At 41.2% G+C, this 25,085-nt stretch overlaps 1 protein-coding gene across 1 annotated transcript in view; it reads right to left on the bottom strand.

The window, feature by feature from the left end:
- The window catches only part of LOC117267646 (leucine-rich repeat and fibronectin type-III domain-containing protein 2), a 193,759-nt gene extending 171,164 nt beyond the window's left edge, over window positions 1-22,595 (bottom strand). Inside the window, exon 1 of the mRNA XM_033643663.2 lies at window positions 21,913-22,595. The gene's annotated coding sequence lies outside the window, so the exon portion shown is untranslated. The remainder of the gene's footprint in view (window positions 1-21,912) is intronic.
- Between the last annotated feature and the right edge of the window lie 2,490 nt (window positions 22,596-25,085).

Here is a 25,085-nt window from a genome sequence, read left to right as displayed (position 1 = left end):
CTGATACAGACTTGAAACTGAAATGGTGACTGAGCATTCTGACCGACCAAGGGTATAGGTCTGGTTTCAGAAGGGGATGAGGGGGTGGCTCAAAACAGCCTTCATTGACAGAGCAGACTGTATGTTGCCAGAAATCCAAATTGCAACTGCAAAACACCACGCCTGCATGCATTTCACTAGCACGACTCGAAAGCATTCACCGGCCGAAATTGAAAGCAGCACCTGTGACAAAGTTGTGTAAAGCCTTTTGTGTCTCCAAGGCTGTGTGAAGTCTGATAAATTGCCTCAAGTGACATCACTTGAGGTGGGAACTGGGTCATACTCTGGTGGCCTATAAACAAAGGCATAAAGCACACAGCAACTGTCTGGCAGCAACAAATAGAACTGGGCTAGTATATGCACAGAGAGGCTGATGAGGGAATGAGTTGCAGGCAAGGGGGTGGGCAGGGAAGACCAGGCAACTGCAGGGCGTGTAGATGGGTGGGACTGTCAGGTGTTTGGGGAAGGAGGGAAAGTCCAAGGGCATCTGGTAGATAAATGGAAAGTTGCAATGAGGGGCCCTGGGGAATAGGGGATGTGACTGGGAGAGCAACAGTGAGACAGACCGTGACAATAATAAGTAGATGCACAGCTCCCTGAGGAAATGAGCAAAGAAGTATAGCAATGAATCAAATTAAGCAAAAATATAGCTTCGGGTCTTGAGTTGGGTTTTGGAGGTCAGGTTCAGTTGGGTAAGTTCTTATAGCAACCAGTTGCCAGAACAAAATGCCTTGTATGTTTCTGCCAACAACTGATATGTCACATTTGTACATTTCATACACATTACCAACATTTCTAAAGACACAGAGATCAGATTAAATTAATTAGCACTGAATTTCTCATCAGGAGAGGGACGGGATGGTTGCTGAGCAGCAGACCACTGTTCAAAACCACTGCCATGTCCAGTTGTGTTGATGGCGAGAGAACAAGGTTTTTTTCAATCAGACATCAGGACATTTCCAGCTGTTTTTGGAGACCAAACTGGATATATTTTAATATGATGTTGGAACATTTCCAGCCATGTTTTTGGCAACAAAACCAGTTTGTTTTTTTAACGAGCCATCTGGACATTTTCAGCTGTCTTTTTGGTTACAAAACCAGGTATATATATATATTTTTTTTTTTTTTTTACAACACTTTGGGACATTTCCAACCATATTTGTGGCAACACAACCTGGTATATTTTAACAAGACATCAGGATTTTTCCAGCTTTGTGTGTGGAGACCACATTCGGTGTGTTTTAATGAGTGTCAGGACATTTCCAGCTGTGTTTGTGGCACCAAAAGGGTTTTTTTTTTCTTCTTTTTTTTTAATGAGACATTAGGACATTTCCAGCTACGTTTGTGGTAGTCTCTATATACAGACTCTACATTCAGTGAATGTAGAGTCTGTAGGCAAACCCTGGAGATCTTGCCTCCGGAAGAAGAGCGGAAGAGCCCTGGTTTCCGGTTGTAGGCTGTTTGTAGTCCACGCGATATTGACCAATCACGTTTGAGCTGGCTGCAGTTGTTGCCAGGTTAAACGGTCCGTGCGGTGAACTAACGAGGCGAAACATAATTGGCGTCACTGCAAACTCTGAATCCATCACAATGGTTCAGCATATTTACTTATATATAAACGGAAGTCGGAAACAGAAATTCGCCTCCTCTGCCCAAATCAAACCGGAATGCGAAAAAGTCGGGGTCTGCTCCCAGAGGCTGTATCACCGTCTGCTGGAAGTCAGACGCCGAACAGCCGATGGGTTCCGAGAATGCGTTTCTGATAACCGAACTTGGTATTTTTTTTCCAAGGCATCAGGAGTTTATCAGCAATGTGTTTTGAGACAAAACAGGGTATTTTTTTTCTTAATGAGATGCTGGGTCATTTCCAGCCATGCTTGTGGTGATCAAACTGTGTATTTTTTAACAAGTGTCAGGACATTTCTAGCTGTGTTTGTGGAGACAAAACCAGGTATTTTTTAACACGACCTCGGGAGTTTTCCATCTGTGTGTATGGAGACCAAACAAGTTGTTTGTTAACAACACATTGGGACATTTTCAGCCTTGTTTGTGTCAACAAATCGAGTATTTTTTAACAAGCGTCGGGACATTTCCAGCCATGTTTGTGAATACAAGTCTGGGTATTTTTTTAATGAGTTTTTGAGACATTTCAAGCTGTGTTTGTGGAGACAAAACCAAGTAATTTAACAAGACCTCAGGACCCTTCCATCTGTGTATGGAAACCAAACCTGGTGTTTTTTAACAACCCATCAGGACATTTCGACCCGTGTTTGTGGAGACCAAATCGGGTATTTTTTAATAAGCTTCAGGACATTTCAAGCTGTGTTTGCAGAGTTTCAGGACATTTCAAACCACGTGTGTGGTGACTAAACTTGGTATTTTAAACTGAAACATGATGTTTTCCTCACCCTACCTAAGCAGAATTTGTGACTAAATCTAACCGCACAATAATCGCAGCACCAAACCATTAAATTGAAAATTTGAGAAACATAACACTTCAACATATTCACTACATGTGAAACATATAGACATATCTGTGGTTTGCAGAAACACACAATTCCAAAATTCAGTCAGGACTGGATTGGTTAAAGACAATGAAGAACTCTTACAAGAAATGACACAAGCATTGGCAACAATAAAACAAAAAGACACGGTCACTTCTCGGTCCACTCCAACTGAGAAGTGACCTTTAAAAAGTGCTATAAAACACTGCACTGATGAGCACTTTGCACCAGAGATGCTACAAAAACATTACAGCAAAGATCTCAGATTGCAGCGATTGACTCTATGGCCTCAACATGTCAATAGTTTAAATACTAGTAGGAACTCTGACCACCCTTAAACTGCTGCATTAAAAGAGCCATTGTTAAATATTCATAAGGTGCCAATTTATCAAAACAATTTGTCAACATTATCTTTTCTACTGGCCCTGCCTTTGTCTTTGTGCCTCTATTCAGCACCCACTTCATACAAGCAACAAATTGAGGCTTTGTTGCCACTGTTGACATCTAAAGGATAGCCTGCTGTGGGATTATATGGGCTCAACAACTGAGGCTGCGTGGCTTTTTTTCCTGTATTCGCTTCACCAGCAAAAGGAAAAACATAATACTAAGATATTGTTTTTTTTCTGGCACGGATCTCTCAACATCTCAATCCACAATAACAATTCACAGCCATCACTGCATACTGTGCATACTGACTAAGGCAGGTCACCGCCATTGGTTCATCAGATGGGATTAGCAGGGATACGGTAAGCATTCACTATCACACTGACTGATATTTGCTGTGGGCTGATTTTGTTTCTTTGCACTTTCAGTGTGACCTGCTGTTTTGTGTTGGAATTTTCAGTTGCACAAAATGATCATCAGAGGCACACAGCGCTGCATCTTTTAGCTCTCATCTAATTTTTCTATTTTTGGCAGTTTTCCCTGCATCCAAGGATATGCTTGCCAGCAGCTTATTATAACTAATTACAACACAATTACACCACTTCATATAATCATGTGGAACACAAGGCATGCAGTGCAACACATCTTAGTTACAGTTAAAGGGAAGGATGCCAACCAAATGACTGTGTTCACACTATAGGAACAATATAGACTAATATCTGACTGGGATCGGTGTAATCACAGACTTTTGTCGACACATCTCTGTATTACAAGTCCTCAGGATTAGGACTAAATTACACATAATTAACCGAGGCAAAACAATAATTCACTCATCCACAAACAAAAGGCTCAGCATGGCCAGGACTGTTATCTTTTTAATTGTGATCATCTGATTTATGTATACACTTTCACTAAGTGTTCAGGAGAGAGGATGCAGGCATTTCCTCGAGTATGTGAAAAACCATAGCAGGGTCATTTCAAAGGGGAAAAAGACACACTGATGTCCACCCAAACAAGCTCTTCTTTCTTTCCCTATTGTATTGCATTTTTGTTGATATGACCTTCCTGCTGACAAACAGCCACACCTCATCTCACAGCTGGCCACAATCCCATCATAAAATGGAAAGCAAGACTGTCTGTTCTATTTTATGGTGCAAGTGGACCAGTGTAAGGTGGTAGATTTGAGGTCTGTTTCACCCGATCTGCAACATACAGTGTGATTATTTCATCTTTTAACCAATCAATAGAAACACCATACTTGTGACTCGTGCATGAGCATGCGAGTCAACTGTAAGACATTCAACTTTATCCGCAATTTAAGAGCAGCAGTCATTTGTGAAACGGAACTCTGGCACCATTAGCAATCTGTGAGTAAATAGTGCTCGCTGATTGCTTTTGTGAAATGGGCCCACTGCTATTTAGCTTCATGTATGTGCAGCAGCTCAAAGTGCAAAATGGTTTTGTGAGGCAGAGTGTAATTTGGAGGTTGTGGCGATTCATTAATATACTGTCAGTCAATCATATTGCTGGTCTCATGACTCCAAAAGTGCTTGAGCCAAACACAGTGATGCATAGTAGCTCAACAGAGGGTAAAGGCATCATCAGGAAACTGTATCCTCTGCAATTAATTATTGATAATAGTAATAAGTTAAAGTTAAAGTCCCATTGATTGTCACACACCTGAGTGTGTGAAGTTTGTTCTCCGCATTTCAGCAGTGCCACGCTCGGGAATGATGTGGCGATCTAACCCCCCTAATTCTACAGAGGACCGAATCCTTCCTTCAGAGAATTTCAAAGGATGCAGGTGTGAATCCTCAGTGGGTATGAAGTACCCACAATTCTTTGTGCAGGATTTACTGGAATTAAAAAAAAAATAAAAAATAAAAAAATAATGTAGGTTATTGTCTCCAGGAGTTATCATACAAGTATAAAAAACTACTGACAGAAATCTCATAATTTACACTTTCAAATGTGTCCACTGCCAAAGAATATTAGCTTTTAACTTTTAAAGGCCGGTAACGTAAAATCTGAAATTATCAACAAAAACCCATTATACATTTAAGAAAATACGTGCTGATAACATGAAAAATATGAAAAAACTATACAGTACTGAATTGCTGAGTTAGACCGTGAAACACTTCCTTTCTATGTCCAGCACTTTTTTTTACTATATAAAGATTAACTGGCAAACTCTAGCTAGTTAAAGTTTGCTATCTAGCTATGCCCTCCTTATCTTCCCACAAATGCATCTTCCCTGGATGCCTGAATTTGCAAAAAAGCTCAATCACCATATTTAAATTTCCAAAAAATCAGAACAAGAAGAAGAGATGACCTAATTTTGTGAAGGGCCACGTTGACAGAGAGATGAGGATCACCACCAACACCTGCCTCTGCAGTAAACATTTTACACCAAATTGTCCCAAAGTCATACTTGAGACTACTTCTACACAGTGTGCACTACATACTAATCATTGCAGTATACTGTTTAAGCAGTGAGTATACAAGAATATCAATACGCTTCACGGTAACACTTAATGGTAAGGTACACAAAAAACAAGTAGTTTACTAAGGACAAAGGAAGAAAGAATGAGTAACTAATCATTAGCTAATGGTCAGTTCTTGTAGCCTGGAAATCCAGACCCAAATCTAGAAAGATTTAGGGTCTCGCTATGAGTAATGAAAATGGCCCAACTCGAGGGGCGGCACCAAGCATGCAGTTGAAAATGTCACTGCACGCAATTGGATAACACTACGACCAATCAGAACAATACACAGGGTGACGTATCCAGAGCTTAGCTACCAGCGGAGCTAACTGGTCGATTAGACTCTTGCCGTATCCGGTCAGCAAAACAGCAAAAACGTCCTTCTTGCAAAGGAAAGACTTGAGCGCCGTCTTCTGTTCCTCTTTTAGAGAAAAAGCCAAGTCTAACTCGTTCATTGTAGCGGCCAAAGCCGTTTCAAACAACTGGTGTTCATCTGTAGCCATCTTGCAATGTTTACTGACTAATTCCGGACTTCGTCATTGCAGCGCTGTCGTCATCTGTTTAGCTCGCCTCTGGCCCACCTATATCAGAAACACCAAAGTGATTGGTGCAGCTTGGTTTCATGGGCATAGGTAATGAGCATCATTACTGATTGCCAGAGTGACTTGCTGAGCAAATTCAAATTGTGCTCTCGCGAGAACTCTGGATTTCCAGGGTACTGTTCTTGAGTAACTCTCAATCAAATGTGATAGAGTAGCTAATCATCAATTAATAAGTAAGTTAACTGATGATGACTGAAGGACTTACTCATTTTTGTGTACCTTCTTGTGAAGTATTACCCACTTAACTGCTTTACACTAACAAGAAATGATATGTGTGAAGTCAGATGTCAAACAACTTCTGAATGTTGCAGCCAATTAAACTTTCAGAAGGGACATCGAAATAATGGTTCTAAGATTTTTTGCCACCACCTGCAGTTTATTTAAATTTGTTAGTAGTGAGCAGCTTTTCCATTAACTGTGTGCATTGTATTATGAAGCAGTAGTGACTATGAACAGCACCTACAAACTGGATCATTTGGTATTCTCACTGGATTTAGACAAAGAGTTATAGACATATGAGAAGTTACAGTTTCACATGTCTTCCTCTACTGATGCAACAAAACTGCACGTTGGTCCCTTAAACAATGTAACCTCGTCAAGGTCAACCTCCAACCACAATCGATAACATCTAACTGCACTGATGTGCGTGAATAGTTTTTGTGTGTGTGAGTGTGTGTGTTTTAAGAGCCACAGAGTCATATGGTGAAAAACATTTCACAGTCCAATCCTCTGCAATTTCTCTCAACTGAATGCCTAAGAAACAAGCAAAAGGAAAGGTTGGCGTTCAAAAGCTGTGCCGAGGGAACACTGTGTGCATACTGTAGGCTCGTGCTGACTAAGAGATGTAAACTCACTGCTGTGAGACAAGGACAGCTCTTTGCAAAGAACCCATCAACAGAGCAATCATTGGGGAGGACCCCAAAGGAGCACAGTGAGATTAAAAGACCTGCTATCAATTTATCAAAGACGCTGCTGAGAGGGAACTTCAACTTTAAAGCAGAATTGGGACATTTTCTGCCTAATGACTGCAATTTATAACAGAGCATGGACAACTCTGAAGCTGAAATCTTGAGAGACAATTATAATGAGCACTTAAAGTTAGACCCCATGTGAATTTTACGTGTCGATGGCGCTTGTGATTCTTCTTTTTCAATATATGTACAATATCTCCTGAGAACTCAAGTCAAAGGAGCCACATAAAGCTATACCTTTGTCCTCAAGGACACAGTGTAATAAATCTCAAATGGAGTTTAAAGTGATAGTTCACCTCAAAATCAAAAATGCATATGTTGCTTCTTAGCTTTAGTGCTTTTATCAGTCGAGATTGTTTTGGTGTGTGTTGCCGATTGTTGGAGATATCAGCCGTAAAGATGTCTGCCTTCTCTCCAATATAATGGAACTAGATAGCACTCAGCTTGTGGTGCTCAAAAAAAAAAAAAAAAAATTAAATAAAAATATAACTCAACAGCTATATTTCTTTCCAGAGTTCATGGCCTGGGTACTCGAGATAATCCACATACCTTATTGTGAGCAATTCCATACAGGAACTATTTTATTTCTATCAAACTGTCACAACCTCACTTTGTAACATGTCTTTTGTTGGTTTAAGAGTTCATGCACCACCATAAGGAGCACAGGGTCTTCATCTGAATGCTTTTTTGGTGGCCACCTCATTGCTAAGCACCTGGACAGGCCTGTGGATGAGCTGCTGTTGGTTAGCTGTAGCCTCTGGATGGTAAAATGCACCCGCTCTTAGAGGGTTATAATTCGGATCACATCCTAGCATCTGTAGCTGAAGTGTCTGGATGGCAAAAGCCCTGACGCACAGAGGCTGGTGATATGGATCCCTAGACACCTTCTCCCGGCGTCCGTAACTTGCTAGCCTCGATGCTAGCTAGAGCACCTGGATGGCAAAAACTACATCTGCCAATTGTATCACTACACAGAAGGAAGCGTACATCTACTCATGGACTTGTGCTAGTGACACCGCAAGATGTTAATATTAATGGTGTCCTCCTCGGCTAAGCTGTAATGTTAGCTAGCTCAGTGGTGCTAGGTGAGCTAGCAGTAGATGTATGCTTCCTGCTACGCATTGATAGAGTTGGCAAGTGTAGTTCGGTAGAAAGAAAATAGCTTCTACATGAAAGTGCTCACAACAAGGTCTGTCAATTATCTTGAGTAACGGGGTCATGATTTCAGGAAGGAGACATTGCTGCTGAGTTTTTCAAAAGTGTTTATTGTTGCCACATTGAGCACCACAAGCTGAGTGCTATTGAGTTCCATTATATTTGAGAGAAGGCAGACATCTCTACTGCTGATATCTCCAACTCACACCAAAGCAATCCAGACTGATAAACAGCACTGCAGGTAGGAGGAAAATATGCAGTTTTTATTTGATGTGAACCTTTTCTTTAAGGTGTTTTTTAAAAAAAGGCTCACTACAGAAGGCTAACTACGCTGTTTAGCATTTAGTGAACCAACAGCTTAGTCTTTGCAAGACAAGCAGAATATGTTCTCTCCCTTTTTGTGTCCTGCAGCAACAACCGATCCAGCAGTATAAAGACAGTTGCCTATGTTTTGCAGCAAATGACCTTTCGGTGACACCCAGTTTTAACAACAATTCGATGAATAATAAGTGGAACTGCTCACTTTTTGACCACAAACCCTTCATTTTTATACTCCTGTTTCCACCGACAGTGACTCATTGCCTCTGTGTTGTTGTTTTTATTCCCCCCCCCCTTCCCACTATTTCTTTACTTTGCTCTGAGGCTCAGGAAGATAAGCTTTCCCAACCCCTCTCTAAATTACAGCTTCTTCACAATAGCGACATCTCCAGCAGAGCCTGAATGTTATCACTCCACAGCGGCACGAGGAGGTCTCCATTTAGATCTCTGGAGCTAAACACTTTTTGTTGCTAACCTTGGGGGCTCGCCGCACATCAGCGAGTCAGAGGAAGGCAGCCTTAACGGAGCTGCCGTCAGGCTCTCAGTGATAACTTGGGCGATGGCTGTGTTTTTCACAACACAGTGGGACAAAAGTGCAGGGTGGTTTTGTGGGAGTGTTTGAGTATATGTTTAGAGAATAATTATCCACCAAGTGTTTTGTACTGCAGAAGCCACATTAATGCAACACATTAAAATACTGTAAATGTGGATAAGTAGGTCTGCAAATGTTTGCTTATTATAAGCAAATGACTGCAGTGAGAGAAGTAATGAAACTATATCAGGCATTTCCCACACATAGGTTACACATGTGCAATCTACAATATTATGCTATGTTAATGACCTCCCCTAACACAAATGCACATGCTTCAGTTATATATATGCATTAATTCTAGTTATGCTGATTTACGCTAAAGGCTGATGGCCCATAGTAAGCATTCATTAGGGGAGTTGCAAATTTAAACACATCTAGATCTCATGATATCTCACAAAAACTCTCCTTTCAGCATGTTATACATTATACTATTGAATGTTATTACTTAATGTTGTAATTTTCCAACCAGCAACACCAACTTCCCACTTTGCAGGGACCTAAAGTGGACTTCAGGGTGTGTCAGTACATCATGACATCACTGTTGGGTGTGCTTACAGTTGTAATAAAGATGCAGTAAGAGAGACTTCATTGTCATTCATTTGTTTACAGTGCAGAGCAATGAAACCGTGTTTCTCGTGGTCCCCGGTACCAAACAAAAAGAATGAATGATGATGTAACATTCAATGAGAGTAAAGCAACGTTCAGACTACACACAAGGCGCAAAACAAGACACAGAACAAGGCTGTGTTTAATAGAGAGTTGGATGGAGAGGGAGATGAATTTTCAACGGGTCAGGTGCAACTTAATGTTCCTCATGTTTCGTAAATGGCACCTAATGAGTGTCCATCCCACAAAAATCTATCCAGACAGAGAATGTCTACGGGTTTTCTTTAAATACATAACCTGCTAACTAATCGGACCCCAAATTTTAAGCTAATGCTAGCTGCTATGGCTAACATATCTGTGACATACATATATTGGTAGTAGCTGATGGATGATCTCAAGCTATTGGATTTTATTTGGTTATTGAAGTAGTCGGTGCAGTGTTTGTCACACAATATTGGGCCTTGAGATTGAAAAGACGTTCCCCCATTGTGGCGGCAAGCTAGCTATGACCTGGAGTTATGACATCAGCAGAGTTGGGATTAGTTTTTGCAGTAACGAGTAACCTAACGCATTAGTTTGCTGTTTGAGTAATCAAATACTTAAGTACATTTTCAAACAAGACATCAGTTACTTCCGTTACTTTTAGAACGCTGGTCCTTCAGCTCCGAAACAGCAACGGCTGTCGTTTGGTTCTAATAACGGAGATAACGTTAAACCTATCAGTCTGAAAGAAGCCACGAAGCTTGTGGCTCGCTACCTGGTTGGAGAAATGCTGCCGTTGTCTATGGTAGATCTAAATAGGTGGAGTAGGACTCGCTGACAGACATATTTCAGACTCAGGACTTGCATTATGCCTGGTACACGCTACACGCTGGTACTCACCAATTATCCCCGGTCATCTTTCACAGCGTGTGTGATGTCATCAGGTTATTCTTGTCCTATTTTTATTACTGTCACTATTATTTGAGTCACTGCCAGAACTGTGTCTATTCATGTACCAGCTGACATGTTGTTGTAGTCACCTAAAAGCGTCAGCAGATGGCAGGAGCTACATTTGAAGCACAATACGTAAACTGTCAAGCTACTGTATCTTCCACAGGAAGTTCTGACAAATGTTTCAGAATAAAAGCCTATTTAGAAAATGGAGGGATTCTCTCAGCTGAGGTTATAAGGGTTTTTAATTTGAAACAAGTATTGAGTTTGAAATGATGGTGCGATATGTTAACTTTACAAAGACAACGGAGCGGATAAAAAGTAAATATATAAACACACAGAGGGATTAATAAATAACGGACCGTCTATAATGTAGTTTGTTTCAAATGAAGCTGGGAGCCTTGGCAGTTGTGGTGAGTAAAAGCCCCGCCGCTATTTGTTAATGTTATTACTTTATGTCCGACCGTGAGGATGTACCATTGTTTGCTAGCTTGATGATAATGACAGTAACGTTAAAGGGCCAGTGTGTAATATTTGACATGGTTTATTGTCAATCTGAATCTGAATCTGAATATTCTGCCCATTAATATGTTTATACAAGTGTATGATCGCTATAAAATAAAATTTGTTTGGTTTTCGTAGCCTTATAATTATGATTTTATATATATATATAGCAAGGGCCTTGCTTTAGAAAAGTCGCCATCTTGCACCGCCATGTATGTAAGGCAGCCCGAGCGGACAATCCAGCCAGCCAGAGAACGCGTTTCGCGAGTATAAATGAACCAATGAAGACAGCGGACGGAAGGAAGAAGGAGGAGGAAACAGCAGAGAGTGTTAGTAGTTCGTCGATAGAGAGTAGTGAAAAGTTTTTTTAGTTATTAAGTTTGCGAATGGACCACACTTACCACGCAACAGGAGAGAATGAACCCACACCGTCATCTGCGAGGAAAAGAAGATGCAACTTCACTCCTTGTGATGCACTCTCTACGGTGCTTTTCCTCCTGATGATATATCTCCCCAGAGATGGTAGCACCGAATCCCATTCTGTGCATTCAGCTTCTCTTCTCGCCCGCTCAGCATCAAACACATGGAGTTCCTCATCTGTATGCTCCGGCTCAAAAAGGTATGGCTCTGGGTCTGTGTCCGCTACAAGAAACTCTTCAAAATCGCGTTCAAAGTCTTCCATTGCAGCTACTATAGTCCAGAGATATCGCTAGGCTAAATAAACAGCTGAGCTCTGTTTACAGGCTACGCTGTCAGTCAGTGTGCGGGCTGGAGATTGAGCAGAGAGGGGAGGGGCGTCCCCACTTAGCATGGTAAACGAGTATGTGTGTAAAGTTATGAAGTGTGTCTGTTACGCTAGAAGAGTCAGAGTTTGGGACGGAGTGGAGTGTTACCGGAGTTTCTGGAGTGCTCAAATAAACTGGCCTTTTTCCCGAACGCTCCTCTGGTCTCCTGCTCATGAGGGATTCATTACAATATCGTAACATGGCTTAGATTTCTAAATAAACATTCACCTCGTCGCTAGATAGACCTACTCCTGAAAAAGTCGTGCGCAAGGCTTTTTGTCCCTACGAGGCCACCGTCATTTACCCGATGGGAGGGGTGAGCAAGTGAGCCCTGCAATCTAGAATTTGACCACTGATGTCACTGTTTTCAACCCATTTTACACACTGGGCCTTTAACTCAGCGGGTTGACAAAGTGCCTCTGCTGTTTCACACCATCATTTCCCCCTTTTACTCTGTGTGGTAACATCCCTAGAGGAAATATTAAAAACGCTGGGGTGTTGTTGTCATACAGTTGTCTACGGCAACAGATCGTTCTGTGTTTCTACTGGTCAAAGTGACGGCTGTGATGGGGGAATTGGATCTCAGTGAAGGGCAAGAGACAAAAAAATGTAGGCTTAGCGCCCTGTGGTCCATTGCCCAATAGGAAATGTAGAATACTCAAAAGTACTTTAAAAGTGCTTGAGTTACTTTACTCAGGGAGTAACGCAGTAAAGTAACTGGTTACTTTTTTAAAATGTAACGCAGTAACGTACTTTGATTACTTTTAAAGTAACCCTTACCCAACACTGGACATCAGTTGAAACAAAGGATTTTATTGGTCAAACATATATTTCAACAAAGGGGAATCGGCTGAAATTGAGGTCAGTCTGCATATTTCAAGATGTTCAACTTGGTGTGCAAGCATCCATAAGAACCCACAAAACCAGTTTTTCTAAATTTCTGTGTGAATTTTGTGGACAGAAATTCATGCTTTAAGTTGTTGCAGTTCCCAGACCTGGCCAGGTCAGGACACTCTCAGTGGTTCCTCTATAGACAGACAGGTGAAGGGAGGCTGGCTCTTTTTTTACATGACCAGCTGAGGTCATCAGAAATGTGCATAACAAGAAACCTCCTGACTCACTCCACTAAGAAGCTGTTTAGAGAAGAGGATGCTGTGCTGCTTCCTTCAGTTGTCATCGGTTAGCATGTTGCCAGACACTGACACGATGACATGTCACCTTTATCCTCAGAGGCTGTGAACCGCGGAGCTAGCGAGCTGTAAATAACTGTAAAAGGTGAGGGTACATTACACCTCAGGTTTGGTGATGGAAAGCCATGTCACAGTCAACTAGGCAGTGTGATTCATTCAATTCCTGTTTAAAAAAATCATGCAATCTTTGTAAATAAATTAGTCTCGGTCACATGCACTTGTCACACACCCTTTAAAGTGTATTTTTGTCCTCTGTGAGACACTCAGCATCATGTGACAGCAAAAGCCCAAACTCGGAGGCTTTTAAAATGTAAAAGTTTGTTGAGATACAGTAGCCTGAGTGGGGTGGAACTGCTGACTATGATGAATGAACCCGCCATTAAATGACGGGGGCCACTGTATTCCAAAGTGCAACAACAACAACAACAAAGAATTCATGTGGGAGTGGAAGAAAGGGTGACGGCAAAATTAGAATGCCAGCTCTCAGTGCTCACAGGCCTGTTGAGACTGGGGACCAAACAAAAGAACACGAAACATAGAGGGGGGGGAATAAGATGATTTTAGCCTTTGTAATCTGACTCACAGTATAATTTTTCCTAATGTATTTAAAGTGCCTCGTTGTGATTGTAACAGGAGTTTGAGTCATGCCCCAGACACACTGTTGTCCAAGCTGGTTCCATAATTACTGCGCCAGCGAACGTCTTCCCACTGACTGGAAGTGTTCTGAAGTTTCACATCCGTGGTTGCTGCTGTATCTCCGTGTCCCTGTGGTCATATTGGTCAGTCAGCAGTGACATCTTAATGTTCCGACTAGTGTTTCACAAAGGGAGGGAGCCGTCGCCTATGCAAACTCCCCGAGGTTCTCTCTAAAGCTCCACAATGGAGCTGCCCTCTGAGCGCGCGGCTTACTTTGATATTCTCTGGAGTCAAGTGCTTCCTGCTGAGACTACCAGGAAAAGTCACATCACAGCATAGCTGAGCAGCGTGGCCACGAGGACACAGCACAGGCAGGTGAACTAACAGCAGCCACAAGGGCTCTTTGTCAGAAAGTTAAGCTGCTACCCAAAGGCAAAGCAGCTGTGAAAGTGTCTGCTCTCTATTCTCATAAATATAGTGTTGCATTATGTTAGAGAGTTATTTCTGAGAGTGTTGTGTGCTATTTATTTGGATGAGCTGAACTGACATGTTTATGGAAAAACAGAGGGGCATTTGAGAGTTCATGAACTCATTAGAATGACAGTATTTCAATGTGATTGCAAAGTACATGGTTGCATTAACATACTGTAAACCTCCCTTAAAAGCCTAGCCCCAGTGAATCACCCAGTCCCTTTTACTAGCCTGGTATAGCTACGTAGCAGTTCATTTTTATAGAATTATTTAGATGTATAAAACCAGATTGTTGACTCCCCATTTGAGCTGCTTAGATTGTGCATACAAATATAAACGTTTTATGTCATGAAGTCAGGACATGTCTCCATTACTCAATTACCCGGTATTTACATTTCTTTTGTCCATAAAGGTCCACCAGTCAAAAGAATCAAAACTGTTTTTCATAACAATTAGTCCTAGTTATGAATATTGTTTTAACAGGATACTGGAGACAAGTGTCATAACTTAACACATAGTTGATATGTTATTCAAAACCTAATTTTTATACAAGTAATATTCTTACTGGTTTAAATACACACTTTATTTGATCATATTTTCTATCTTTGCTGAGCTAATATAAGCCTGTTGAATTCAGTGATTTAAGCAAATAATAGGCTACTAACTGAAGTTCATCACCAATCTAACGTGTCATGTTTTTAACCGTTTACCACCCACTATTCCAACAAGTACTTCCAAGGTGCATTAGGGAAGAGAAAGAGTCAAAAAAACTGAAGCTACAATGATTTACTGATTAGCTGTCAACTATTAAAAGTCAAAATTCTTTGATTCCAACTTCTTAAATTTGAATATTGTCTGGTTTCTTTACTCCTCTATGACAGTAAGCTGAATATCTTTGGGTTGTGGACAAAACAAGACATTTGAGAACATCCTCTTGAGCTTTATACACCAAACCAACTAACTGATTAATCAATATGACATGTGATATTAAAACATTTATATCATGATACTTGTGATGTTTCAGCTTGTTGACATGTTGATGTCGTACTGTTACCCACGGCAACAACAAGCATGGCTGAAAGCAAAATTATTAGCAACTCCGTGGTGGTTCCAAAAAGAGGAGCAGCTTCAGTAGTGTGGAATAAACTGTGGCGTCCTGAATGTTTTATGTACAGTTCCAGACTTCTCAAACTCTTTTAGCGACACACCGCTCAGAGGGAACTCATTCAGCGGCTCCTCTGGCAGCAGCACATCGTCTCTCCCTCTCCTCTCTTGCTGTGCACCACAGGAGTCAGTGTCGTCAAGTGATTTTGTCCTAAACCTTTGCTAATGTAAACCTATGTGATGCTCACAGCTTGACGAAACACTACATATATGTGAATGTGCGATAGTTATGGTAGCATAACAGCCTGTCACAGTTTACAGTGTGATGATTAAAGGAGAAATGGCAGAGCATAAAGGTCCAGGTGGAAAGAAAAGGAAAAATAATCAATTATGTGCTAAAAGAGAGGGAAATCACCTGTTGATTTATATATTTAGATCCCAGGGTACATGTGTTTTGTGTTTGGGAGCTTATTAAATGTGTAATTTGCAGTAGATTTTATTTTGTTGAACATTTAATAACATTTACAAAATCTGAATCTCACTCTAAATAACTGTTGTTGATTACAAACTAAAGAAATTAGAGATCATTTTTATTTAGTTTTTACTGAATATTTAAAGGTAGACTGTTATGTAAGACTGTATGAATTATTTTGTTCCAATTCTATGTTCTTTAATTAATAATATATTTTTTTTACTAATTTGTCATATCAAGACTATCATCGCAAAAATACGGAAGCGTATTGCATTCACTTGACAAATAAAAAAAGCCCTGTTTTTCTGAGTAATTTTTTCTGTTTTTCGGAGTAATTTATTTATTTTTCTGTTTTTTGGTGTAATTTTTTCTGTTTTTCTGAGTATTTTTTTCCCTGTTTTTCGTGGTAATTTCTTTCTGTTTTTTGGGGTTTTTTTTCTTCTGTTTTTTTGTGGTAATTTTTTTTCCTGAACGAGGAGACGAGATAGTTCAAAATCTCGCGGGAAGCTCCCACCTGGCACCTGCAAGTGACCGGTGCCCGCGTAAAGTCGACAGAGTGGTTAGAAAAGTCTGGTAAGCTCAGGTAATTACCTCACTTTACTGTAATTCAGCCTTTATAATCAGGAAAACACAAAGCTTTCAATATCCTAAATCTAAGACAATATCTAGTCTCATATCATGATGTCAATATAATATGAGCTCGTTCTGATACTTGACAGAATAATCAACAGATTGATCAACAATGAAAATAGTTGTTATTTGCAGCCCCACTCCAGCATCTCTCACTGTGCCACGTGCAAGACACTAGAACTATGTAGAAGTTTCACAGACTTTTGGCACTTAATATATATTCTAATGGTAAAACATTTTAATTCAGTCAAATTTTATATGCAAGACCTGTAACAAAGTATTTCTACACTGCAATAATGCAAATTTCACTTCAGTAAAATATCTGAGCTTTTGTTCCACCACTGTTCATATATATTCATGAATGCTGACTGCTGTGGTGTTGGGAGGTTGTAAGGTAATGCACATACAGTAAAAAAGCAAACAGTGTTTTGAAAAGGCTTCAGGGGAACTCCATTCCAGCTCAGCTGGTGGGAAGCTCCAGGTCCTACACTTGAGACTTAGGAGGCAGTTGGCAAAGAACAGCAGCTTTTTTTAACTGCTGAAAAGCTACCTATTCCTTTTCACTACATCTATGCTTGAGCTTTTGTTTGGAGTATTTACCCAGTTTGAGAATGCATTGCTCATCAGTACACTGTTGTTATGTAAGAATCGCTTGGATATCAGAATTTCCCAGCAGTAAATGAATGCACCACTTGGATTACTGCCACACTAGTGATACTCCTCTCACCTGCATCGACCTGCAATAATAGTGTATCTTTGAGAAAAACAGCGATGAAGTGTTCAGTGTCATGCATCACCTATCTCGAGCATAGTAAGAATTAGGAATTAAAATGAAAAGCAGGAAATAAAACTTGGATTCTCTGTAAAATGGACGGCTGTTTGTAGTTAGTGATCTAAAAAATAGCAACAAAAAAAGGCAGTATAGTTATTTAAGGTTTTCCAAGCTGCTATCTGAAAGATCCTTAATGTCAGATATGCCCTTTATGAAAGCTAAACAAATTAAAGCTAATTTTTTCTATATTTTACACCTTAAAAAATATGGTTTAATTCAAATGATAAAGCTGTTTGATCTTCAGTAAATGTTACCCTGTATCACCTTGAAATCCCACATGCTTAATCATGAGATATTTGAGGATATCTGTGACATGGAAGGAGGCCGAGGATTATTTTTTAAGGGCAAGGTTATGTTGTTTGTCTGCACTGATTAAAACAAAAAAAGGAGAATAAAAAAGCTCCCTAGATCCACGACTCTATATTACCAAACAAAACCTTCCTCAGCATGGTGTTGGGGCTCCACCCAAGCAGCTGAATCCTCTACACACTGCATGAAGAGCCAGCTTCACCCTGCACATATGCTGCACTCCAGCAGCTGGACTTTAGTCACCAGGCAGGAACATAAACAAAAGACCAACTTGGTGACAACAGGAGCGATGATTAAATTCATTACGGAAATGTTTCCCTCTAATGCGCGGCAATTTGAGGTGAGGTAGCACATGAAAGTGCCCTGCAGCTGCGCCCCATTCCCAAGAAGTGCTACACTGTATATTCATTATTTTACAACAGATCAAACACATCTAACTGCCTGTGCGTCGGCTCTTCCTAGCTGCTGTTTGGGATTTATTAATTTATTTCATCGTTGCATTTTCTGTGCACCTGGCTCGTTGTGCTGGTGAAGGTGAGTGAATGGAGCCATAAGGGAGAGTTTTCTGGAAAGGAACCAAGCTCTAGTTCTCTTCACGCAGCAGACTTGGTGATGAGAGTTGTGCAGAGAAGCCACAGAGGGTTTAAGGCTAAATCCCAAGTTATTTTCCACTTAATTTTTGAACCCCGATTGCCTTCCATCCAAGCTATTCCATGCGAACGGGAATTGAACAGGAATTGATCGGCCCTCTATTATTTCTCCGTGTGTGGTGTCTAATAAAACAGTCCTCCGATTCCCATTCCTCCCACCTCTCTCTCATAATTTCCCTTGCAAAACAACAACGCTCTAACATTCTCTTGGAGCCTTCTGTGCATGTCGAGCTTCTCCCCAAGGTAAAACTGGCCTACTTCTGAGTGCATCCTCAGCATCCATCTGCCGTACCCGTAAATTGCGTTTGCCTGCAATCGCAGGTTATCTCATCTGTCAAGGCAGGCCTATCAATTTCACCGAGCAGTCTCGACAGAAGGCATTAACCCTCAAGCATCATTTCTGGCATCAAGCATTGACAGACAATAACTGCGAGTGATATCAACATATCAGATGAGCACTGCTGACAGTTCTGTTGTGACTGTTAGCGATGAGAAACTAAAGGCCTGAATAATAATGAATACAAGCTGTATAAAAAACGAATTAAATAGTCGCTGCTCACGTTGCTCTCCAGGAAAGCATAGCCATCTAGTTTAAGACAATAAGCCACAAGCCGATATGGGAACAACTTGCTATGTAGCCGACAGCCAACAGGTGATACAACTGAAGGAGTTAGTTTAATTCAAAACCAAAAACAGAGCGTTGGCTGAACATTTGCAACAGTTGCTTGTGTAATTATCAGACGAAGGACAATTTCATTCAGAAAGTCTGTATGAATGTACAGCATTAAGTGTATGGAGAACTGTGTGGAACCCATTGGAACATCACTTTGTCACAAGTGTCAAATGGACCTGCACCTTTCTAGTCAAGTGCTTTTTACACTACAAGTCACATTCACCCATTCACACACACATTAATGCACTGGAGGCTGAGGCTACTTCACAAGGTGCCACCTGCTACTCAGTTTTAAGACACTCACACATCAATGGAACAGCCATCAGGAGCAATTTGGGGTTAAGTGTCTTGGTGAAGGATGCTTCAGCATGCAGACTGGAGGAGCCGGGGATCGAACCACCAATCTTCTGCCCCCTCTACTTTCTGAGCCAAAGCTGCCCCAGTGGTATGGAGTTTCTCCCATAAAGTATTGGGACTTACAATGGATGGATTTAAAACAGAATCTTCCAAATTGAAACAACAGAGGTTGAGAAATTCTGACTTCAAGTCTCAAGTTTAGCTCAACCTCCTAAAACACTGGATCCTACATTTCCCATAATGCAACTCAGTGAAATCCCCCAGAGAGTTAATGCCCATGTCATTTTCAAATTCCATGTCTCCTTTTTGTCACGTGGCTCTCTGCCAAAATCCCCTCATAGTGATGAACCTGCAGTGTGTTATTACCTGGACCTGCTGCTCCCCTCAGCTCTGCAGAGCTTTGTTGTGACTTTCAGCTCATTGTTCAGCTGTTGAACCCACAATTTCCCTGTTTTGGTCTCATGGTGTCTTTTTTGGCCACAGCAGCAGATGTTTTCGGTGAAAAGGCTGTAAAAACCTCATTGTACCAGCTCAGCAGCAAACAGCAGACAGACACAGTTAGACACTAGCTGGTGGACATAGTGGAGCATTTAACAGCGATAGAACCAGATATTTCTCTCAGGGGTTGGTAGAGAACAAAAGCAAAGCTAAATTAGAGACTGGCTGACGTCAGCTGGGGGCGTAAAATGGGAAGCCAATAACATCTTCCCTACTTCCGGCCCCCTTGCTTGGACCACGCCCATCTTTGGACATGGCCATCTTTGTGATTTCAACTATACCTGCAAAGTTTTGTGAGCAAGGGGCTAATTCAAGCCCCCTTGCATGGATCACACCCATCTCCAAACCTGACTTTCATTTTCTAATCTTAGCTACACACCTGTCAGTCTTTGTGACTCCATCTTGCACAGTTACAGCATCATAATGTTGACAAAATCTGTCCACAGACACACAGATGGGTATATAAGCTCCTGCCAACATACTCAAAATGGCTTCTGTTGTAGTTCCAGCTACTATTTGTGTCACCAGGGCCACATTGTGCCATGATGTCACACACACACACACACACACACATTACCAGCCGTTGTGAATATTGTACACAGGCTCTAAATTATTAATGTTGCTCCATAACTGTTGAATGTGTAAATAAGCAGCTGTTTGCTAACAAGTTTGTCACATCAAATCAACTACACAGGTGCTATGTTAATGGTTTGCTGCCCCCTAGTGGCCTAAAAATCTGCTTTTGCTGGAATAAATATTATATAGAAATACTAAAAAAGTAATGCTTTCAAGGGTTTTAGGGAAATGTTGAGCCTATTGATCAATTACTTTGGATGATAACTTAAAAACTAATGTTGTCTTGAAGTTGTGCAGTGATCCGTGCTGTAAACAAAATCAAGTTTTCAACTCTTTATTCTTCTTTTGGATGAGCTATTTTTGGTTTTATCCACAGACCTCCACTGCAGACTTGAGCAGTGAAATCCAGTGACATAAATTACAGTGGCCATGGCAATAAATAGTAAGGCCTGGATATAGAGTGCACTTGTCAGTGAGTCATTTGGCGTCACAATCATCCTGCTTTCATGAATAAAACACAGCCGAATCTCTTCAGTAAACTACATGGCTTTGCTCAGAAAAAAAACCCTCCACACTCTCCACATTCTTCAGACAGATCCTTCACAGTGTGGTTTTTAGGAGAATACCAGCCATTCAAATGTCGATAAATGCCCCATTGTGGGTGTCAAAGCTCTCCCTCCTACTGCAGCTCCATACTTCTGTGCGCTGTCCATGGTGCTGAAAAGCCTTCCACCACCGACCGAGCGCCACTTTCTACCTCCACACTCGGATTTCTCCTTGTGATGATCCCGCAAGAGCCATGCTACCACTTGTAATCCACAAGAGGGTGGTGATTACAGTGGGTGGTGGCGTTACTCTGCTTCCCATGGTGTCTCATGGCCGCCATCGATCCCTTAACCAGACGCGCGCACATATGCTTGTGCACACACATGCACACACAACCAAATATTTTCTCAAGATGCAAAGTAACCTAGTTTAAAGTAATCAGCACATAGGGGACAGATGATATAATCCTCTCTCACACACAGCGGTCCAGTCGTACAACTTAAAGGGAGTTTAATAAACGTCTTAGCTACTGTAATCACAAGGGAGCATTTTTGGAAAGAGTAGGCTAATCTCTCCCTCCTCTCCCCTCCTTTCCCTTTCTCTCTCTCTCACACACACAACACACACACACACACATTGCAAGACCCCCCCAAAAACGCGCACGTTTAAACACACCCAGGATTAGTATGCGTCGGGCACAACTATCCAACCTCTCAGCTTTCTTCATTTCCATGCAGCGCTGCGACCTTTCCCCACATATGCATCATTGCAGAAATTAAAAGAAATGAAAACAACAGCTCCACTGCGCTGCACACGTTCACACCGATCAGGTTACTTTCTGTGGATACCTGTAATTGTCCAAGAGTGCGAGGCACCTTTCAGCCCATTAACACACCGCCTGCCGCTGTCAGCAGCAGAAAGCCAGAGCTTGGGAAACGTCAGAAACTGTATTTTTGGCATTAAAAAATCCAGTACAATTGAAGGTGAACTGTCCCCAGCAGATGCACCACATATAAATGAGAAAAGCAACATAACTGAGCAGTAAACAGTCAGAACTCTTCCATGTATCAGACTATTAAGGTTATCTCTTACCTTCAGAGACGGACCAGTATCCATTGTGTGCCACCGCGGGCACTATACAGTATATTCTGTTTCCCTGGTTCGAGGCTACAGCCGCTCCCTTCCCATTCATCCACTAATTCCAGGAGACGAACTGCAAAACCAGCTGCCTACCGAGCCGCATATTGCTTCTCCTCTCGCACTTCTTCTCTCCTAGACAATTTTTCTTCCACCAGCAGATGCTCTGGAAACCTGCGCTGCTTTCGCCGGGAGCCAAGCTGCGACGAAGAGCTTCACAGCATATTTGTAGTTTCCCCTTCAAGTAAAAATAACTAGCTCGCTGGTGTGTGGGCTCCTCTAGCCTATGTATTTCCAGGCGGGTTTTTTTTTTAAAGAGAGTGCTGCTACATGGCACAGGCGTTTTTCTATTTTCTCCCCGCGGCGCTGTATAGTTACTTGTCAGTGAGAACAAAAAGACAATATGTCCTTGTAACTGTTTGCTTCTCTCTGGCTCCTAAACACGCATCCAAGCCCAAAGTTAAAAAAACGTGAAAATAGTACATCCAACAGAGCGTTTTGTTGTTTGTTTTCAGGAGTTGTTTGTCCGAGAGCGGGAAGGTGGAGAGGTGCGAAGTCTCTGCGCTAGAAAGACTGCAATGGAGCGGCGGATAACCCTAGGTGGCACAAACACCATGAGGCATCACAGAGCCCACCCGGGGGGGAGAGGCAGAGGGGACAGAGGCGGGCAGGTCAGCTACAACTACAGCGCCTTTACGCAAACACACACCGGAGCGAGATTGCAGTGATGGTTGTGCGTAAAGAGCCACTTTGGCACGGTCCGCAGCGAGCACCGTGTTGTCTGCAGGTGATTAAGGACCGACCCTGGATTAGTGTGTGCTTAGCGGTGTTTAGCGCTCACAGCAACAAAGTAGCCAATCAGGGGTGTGGGCAGCGTTGCTCTTATATTATGTGTCAGTCGTTTGTAAATGAAAGTTACTGTGTCGGTTGTTTCTCGTAGCAGAGAACGATCTATAGATGCGATCTTCATCAGTCCCCAAACCTGCTGGATGCATCCTGTTTGACCTTCAGAAAGCAGGAGAGTCACTTCCGCGTTGGAACACTGACAGAGACACACACAACTCCTGAGTGGGGAACAAATCAGGAATTCACTCATCAGTAGTGAATAGTTAACGAGTAGTTCCTCAGACTAAGTACTGAATACATGTAGGCTACTTAAGTGCCCTTAGTACAATTTCGTTTTGATTTTCTTTTGCTGTTGTTGTTATTTTTTTTCCCGGTAATTAGACAAAAATATGATGCTTTTTACTCTTTTTTTTTCTTTTTTTTTTATAGCAAACAATTTTTCTAAGGAAGTGTGATGCATTCAATGGAGAATCAATAAATAAATAAATTTGCAGTGTTTTTCTAATTTACTACGATTATCGCGAAATATAAGAAAAGTATTCATCCTTTTCCAATCCTGAAAAACAGACCAGATTTTTTTATATATATTTAATTTTATGGCCAAAATAAGTACATACATATAAAGCATAATAAACTGCTATATGCTGAACTGCCACAAAGTAAATACTGTAATAATATGACACTGATAGGAACCATTCTGCATAATAAGTACATTTTCTTGCTAACAGGCTACTTCTTACGACGGAGTATTAGGGCTACATTGAAGAAAAAAAATTGGAGATTTCGAGAATAAAGTCATAATATTACAAGAAAAATCTCATAATAGACCATTAAATTACGAATTTATTCTCATAATATTATGATTTTTTTTCTAATTAAATTACGACTTTATTCTCTTTTTTTTTTTTTCTTCAATATGGCCCTAATACTCTGTCGTAACTTCTGTACATTCACTTCAGTGTAATATTTAATACAGGGCTTGTAACTGGGTATAGTGTGGTGTTGCTACTTTTATTTAACTAGCCTAACTGATCTAATAAATCTTCCACCACTGCTGTTTCCCAACCATTTTGGCTTGTGACCACTTAAAACAAACTATTGTCTACATGTGACCCAAGGTCACTACTGGTTGTCACCATTCATTATTTACCCACTAACTGCTTATACTGTTAAGGATCAGGGTTGACGTTGGGTAAGGACAGGTCACCAGACTATCACAGGGCTGACACATAGAGACAGACAACCATTCACGCTCACATTCACACCTACGGACAATTAAGAGTCACTACTTAACCTAACCTGCATGTGTTTGGTCTGTGGGAGGAAGCTGGAGTATCTGGGGAAAACCCACACTGACATGTGGAGAACATGCAAACTCCACACAGAGTTTATTTTTAAAAATTTGGTTTTGGTGATTAGAGTCAGTATTTTAACATTATGATTATTTAAGGCCAAAATTGGGCCTTATTAGCCTCATGGGAAAAAAAAAAAATTATTTACAAAATCAACTTTGTTTGTATTTTTTAAAAGCTATTTTATATTTTTCATTTGTTTTTTTTTTTCAGAAAGTTCAGTCAGGAAGGCTACACTGTTGCATGCTTAGGTCTGTCATTTATTTCTCATACCATCTACCATTCACTCCTCACATACATCCTCACTCATAATTTCTTGTTGTCATTATTGGGGGCTGTCAATTGAGACATCTGTTGTTCTGTCAGCTGATCACATTTAACCAATAGCACGGCGACATACATTCTCTGGTAGCCTATCATCGTACTGCTTTTTGTTATACATATGGTTCTCTTTCGTGCTGTCATGCTGCAGTTCACCTCACCTCCCCATCACCGCCTAGTCTTCGCAGATTCATCAGCCTCATCAGCTTCATCAGCCAGCAGCCTCAGAGTCATCAGCCGCCACCACCACCACTATCTGAACTCCATGGGGGATTTATGTTTCTAATACTCTGACACCCCTCGACAACAAAATCCCCCTCTGGTGTCCAAGCGCCAAAGTTTCCGTCAAATCATCTTCTGTTAATCTGTGCACCTCTAATATGGTCGAACAATTATCATTACTGCATTCACCTGTGCAGTCTTTACATGGTAAATGAGCTATGGAGAAATGCATCGACATTTCCACACAGATAAATAATGGAGCAGTATGTTATCCCACAGACCGATGATGTGAGACCTCTAATGAACAAACTGTTAGAAAAGTCCAATGACAGAAATCCAAATAGATTTATATGGGATTTGGGGTGAGCTGCGCAGCATATATGAAGT

The sequence above is a fragment of the Epinephelus lanceolatus genome, chromosome 15, assembly GCF_041903045.1.
Source record: "Epinephelus lanceolatus isolate andai-2023 chromosome 15, ASM4190304v1, whole genome shotgun sequence".
NCBI classification, from domain to species: Eukaryota; Metazoa; Chordata; class Actinopteri; order Perciformes; family Serranidae; genus Epinephelus; species Epinephelus lanceolatus.
The sequence above is the reverse complement of the archived record's forward strand: the minus strand, read 5'-3'. Positions and strand labels throughout refer to the sequence as shown.